The sequence below is a fragment of the Myotis brandtii genome, unplaced genomic scaffold, assembly GCF_000412655.1.
Source record: "Myotis brandtii unplaced genomic scaffold, ASM41265v1 scaffold65, whole genome shotgun sequence".
NCBI classification, from domain to species: Eukaryota; Metazoa; Chordata; class Mammalia; order Chiroptera; family Vespertilionidae; genus Myotis; species Myotis brandtii.
In genome coordinates, this window is record NW_005370516.1 from 647,519 (window position 1) to 652,402 (window position 4,884).

At 40.8% G+C, this 4,884-nt stretch overlaps 1 protein-coding gene across 1 annotated transcript in view; it reads right to left on the reverse strand.

Moving 5' to 3' along the window:
* Positions 1-2,082: 2,082 nt before the first annotated feature.
* Positions 2,083-4,884, reverse strand: part of PARPBP (PARP1 binding protein) — a 74,396-nt gene continuing 71,594 nt past the window's right edge. Inside the window, exon 15 of the transcript XR_001359530.1 lies at positions 2,083-2,222. The gene's annotated coding sequence lies outside the window, so the exon portion shown is untranslated. The remainder of the gene's footprint in view (positions 2,223-4,884) is intronic.

A 4,884-nucleotide genomic window follows, 5' to 3' on the forward strand; every position in this document is an offset into this window, starting at 1 on the left:
CAACTTCAGAAGAGCTCACTTGTACTCTGTTCATTGCACAATATATTTGCAGAGAGGGCCTCTCTGGCATCCACTCCTTCACGTGTTCTGCCTTCAGAACTGAAATGTGTTCAGTTTGTATCCTTGGCAAAAAAAGAAAAAGAAAAGAAATACCATAACCCCAAATCACTATAAATTCTATCTGTCAGAGATCTGAGTATAGTTAAAGTAAGCATGTTTATTATAACTAAGATGATATTATGGACTTTAAACAAAGACCAAAGATGTGGGCCTGATGTGAAGAACAGTGATCCTAGGACTTCCAGGTGAGCCAGGTGAGTGAGATGATCTGAGGGTGGTTGGGGTGGAAAAAGAGTGGAGGTAGAATGAGACCCTCAGATTTCGATTAGAGTTATTTTGTAAAAGTGTGCACTTTCTTTCTATAAGATGGGATGTATGTGCGTACTCAAATTGAGCTTTGAAAGCCTAGAGAGGGGTCTGTTTAAAAATTGAAAGAAAAAGGCAAGACTAGAAGTTAAAGGAAGGTTGGAATTTACTGAGAAAATTTCAGTTGAGGGTATATGAGTTAGTGGGAGAGTTCTGATTTTTATGGGGAACACCTGGAACACCCAGAAAATCAGAAAGTCGAATGGCCTGGTGATTTAAGGTTCATCTTTCTAGAAGCACTTGAAGAGAAAGCAGGAAGAGCTACATCTATGCTCAAAGCAAGTGACCAATAAGAGAAAAGAGAGGTAAACGTTGACTGTATGAATGATGTATCTAATGACAGTCTTAGTATAAGGGGAGCAGAGCGCTGGGCCTGTGGCCAGAGTCACTGAGGCCAAAGAAAAAAACACATTAATTATAGCCATGTTTATTTGGTTAGAAGTTTGTTTGTTTGCTTGCTTGCTGGTTGTCCATCTGAAACAGAATAGTCACCTCAGAAACAAAATCTAGCCATAGATCACTTAAGTCCTTCTTACAGAAACTACTTCTTTAGAGCATGAAACAGACGAAGAAAATAAAATTGCGAGGTACCACAGAAAGATCATTTAACTAGGAGTGAACAAACCTGGGTTCTAGTCCTGTTTTGTCCATTACTGGCTGAGGTACCATTTCAGGTGGGGCATTTAGCCTGCCTATGAATCTTCTGGAAGTCGGCAGTTGGGGGGGCAGTGGGAGGGGGAGGGAGAGATGGAAAGATGATCTCTGAGATCCCTTCCAGTGAAAACAGTCCGTGATTCCAGTTAGCATAGAAATAATTGAGTAAGTCTGGAAGGCTATATATCAAAACATTACTAGAGGCTACCTTAGGGGAATGGGATTAGGACAGGGGAGGAGAGACAAAAGAAAACAATTGGATAACATTTTCAGTGGGGGGAAAATGCAAAGGCAGAAGGGATTTTTTTTTAAAAAGTGAAATATTAAGCAAGAAAAGTTCAAGTTAGCATATAAAATAATTGAGAAAGTCTGGAAGGCCATATATCAAAACATGACTAGCAGACAGTCTAAGCACAAAGCAGAGAGAGTGGAGGGACATGGGGGAGCCAACAGCGTGATTATTTTAGTTCCCCCTCTCTCTCGTGGCCTTGATGAAAATGCCCATGGTAGAGCCATTGGAGGCCACTCAATTCCATCTAACTCCTCTTTGTCCTCTGTGGCCCAACCCTTCCTGCCCAGTGATGGGGGAAGGGAAAATAGGAAAGCGTTGCCTGGGAACAGCTCTGCAGCCTCCTCTACAATATACCATCTCATTTTCTGGTGCAATGTGAAGAGAGCTGAGCTTGTCTTTTACCCACACTGATAGGGCTGCTTTCCCTGGAGATTTCTGCATCACCACAGTGGCTTCTTATGTCATCCTGCCTCTCTTCTTTGTCACCATCAGCTTCAGGGTCTACAATTTTTGTCATCCAAGCTGTACAGAAGTCGAAAGAAGGCCATGCAATCAACCTCTTTCAGAAGCTTTTCATAATTTTCAGTGCTTCAGTTAGTCTATGTTTATGAAGAATGAACTCATTGACAGGATCTCCAGACTCATCAGCTGTCTATTTCTAGTGGAAAATCGAGCTGTCTTCATGAAGCTGATGACCTAGGTTGCTGAAGCTCCAATGGAATTGCCCTTCTGATATTGGCCAAACTGTAAAAATTCAGTGTTCCACAAATCTACAAACCCCAGATTGATAACTGCATTGTCACATGGGAATAGGGCCAAGTTGGTTATTGAAGGATGCAAGCAAAACTCTCTGGCATAAAACAAAACAAAACAGAAAAAGGCAGAACAAGAAAATAAAAATTCAACACTTATTAAATCACCATTGAAGAGTTATTACAAACGGCCCCTGTGAGGCTGAGATGGCCCCTGAGAGGTTGACATGGCCCCTGTGAGGCTGAGACGGACCCTGTGAGGCTGAGACGGCCCCTGCGAGGCTGCGCCCGCCCCTGAGAAGCCGAAAAAAATACATGATCTCACTCATTTATGGCTAATAAAGACCATTATAAACTGATGAACAAAAATAGATACAGAGGCAGAGCAGCATTGAACAGACTGTCAAACTACAGTGGGAAGCCTGGGGAGGGTTGGGGGGAGGGGAGATCAACCAAAGGTCTCGTATGCATGCATATAAGCATAACCAATGGACACAAGACACTGGGGGGTAGGGGAGGCTGGGCGAAGGTCAGGGGGAGGATACCTATGTAATACTTTTTGTAATACTTTAAGCAATAAAACAAAATTTAAAAAAAAAGAAAAAAAAGAATAGGTCACATTAAAAAAAATCTCAGGGGATTAAAAATGGTGGCAGAGTAACTGGATGCTGCATGGACATGTCCCCAAGGAACAAACTGGAATTACTACTAAAATACAGAAAAACTTCCCGAATAATCAACGGAAAACTCGCAGGAGAGAACCCCGATACCCGAGGACCAAAAGTGGAGATCGCATAGAGAGTCAATGTTCACATTCTAATCCCCATGTGTACCTTATCTCACTTGGGAAAAGGGATGTTGGTAGTGTGATTAAGTTATGGATTTTGAGATGAAGGGATTATCCGTGATTATCCCAGCCCACCCAATGCCATCACAGGAGACCCAATAAGAAGAAAGCCAGAAGGTCTAAGGAGACAGGCAATGGAAGCAGAGCTGTTGTGATGTACTTTGAATATGGAGCAAGAGACTAGCACCCATTAAATGCAGGCGGCTCTGGAAGCTGGGTCAGATTGAGGAAAGGGGCATTTCCCTGGAGCCGACACCCTGATTTTAGTCCTGTGAGACCCCTTTCGGACTTCTGACCTCCAGAACTGTAAGACAATAAATGTGTTGTTTTCAGTGTGACAAAGGTGCTCCCTACCTTCTTGCCCACCTCCCTCAAGCTTCAGACAAGCCTGTGATTCTGTTATGAAAGTAAATATCTGCCATTTCTATAAAAATCATGTTAGTAGTTGCTTCTGGGTACAAGGACATACGAGCAGTTCATTGAAAGTAATTCGAGTGGGTGCACATTAGTAAGTAATTATAATACGATTATTCATAATTTGGAAAAGGGCCTAAATATGATTAATAGAAAAGAATTTTCTGGATGTTATGTCCCTGATAAAGGAAAAATGCCTACAATGTGAGGTTTACGTTCTGCTACATTTAAAACCATTAAAAATTGCCCTAGCTGGTTTTGCTCAGTGGAGTATCAGCCTAAGAACTGGAGAGTCCTGAGCTCAATTCTGGTCAAGGGCAGGTACCTCAGTTGCAGTCTCGGGGCTCATGCAGGAGGCAACCAATTTATGTGTTTCTCTCACATTGATGTTTCTCTCTGTGTGTCTGTCCCCCTCCCTTCCTCTCTCTCTAAAAATTAATGGAAAAATTTAAATATCTGTCATTTCTATAAAAATCATGTTAGTGGTTGCTTCTGGGTACCTGGACATACAAGCAGTTCATTGAAAGTAATTCAAGTGGGTGCACATTAGTAAGTAATTATAATATGATTATTCATAATTTGGAAAAGGGCCTAAATATGATTAATAGAAAAGAATTTTCTGGATGTTATGTCCCTGATAAAGGAAAAATGCCTACAATGTGAGGTTTACGTTCTGCTACATTTAAAACCATTAAAAATTGCCCTAGCCGGTTTTGCTCAGTGGAGCATCAGCCTAAGAACTGGAGAGTCCTGGGCTCAATTCTGGTCAAGGGCACGTACCTCAGTTGCAGTCTCGGGATGCAGGAGGAACCAATTTATGTGTTTCTCTCACATTGATGTTTCTCTCTGTGTGTCTGTCCCCCTCCCTTCCTCTCTCTCTAAAAATTAATGGAAAAATATTCTTGGGTAAGGATTAATAAAACAAAAAACTAAAAGCATTTTAGTTTTTTTTAAATCAATTTTTTAAAATTGGTTTAAATGCTTATTTTTGGCCCAATTCTTTCCCCCCAGGTCACCAAAACTCACTTAATAGGGTCAGTGCTTCAGTTAGTCTATATTGTAGCTGAGCAATCTCCCTAATTATTTGTTCAGAGAAACTCAAACCACTTCACTATACCCAAGCAAGGCAGAAAGTTTGCAGGTAGAACTGAGCCAAAGAATCTGATGTTTTTATGGAATAACAACGTTTAAATAAAACACACATAAAATATGTAGAAAAATGGAGTAAGTTTAATAAAATAAGTAAATATCCTATTCACAGCCTCTTTGAACAGATGATGCTCATGTGCCTGGTTTAAAGCTTAACTCTGGCCGGGTAGCTCAGTTGGTTAGAGCATCGTCCCAATACACCAAGGTTGTGGATGCGAACCCTGTTCAGGGCACATACAAGAACCAACCAATGAATGCATACATAAGTGGAATAACAAATCAATGTTTCCCTCTTTCTAAAAATCAATGACATAAAAATTATAAATAAATAAATAAATAAATAAATAAAT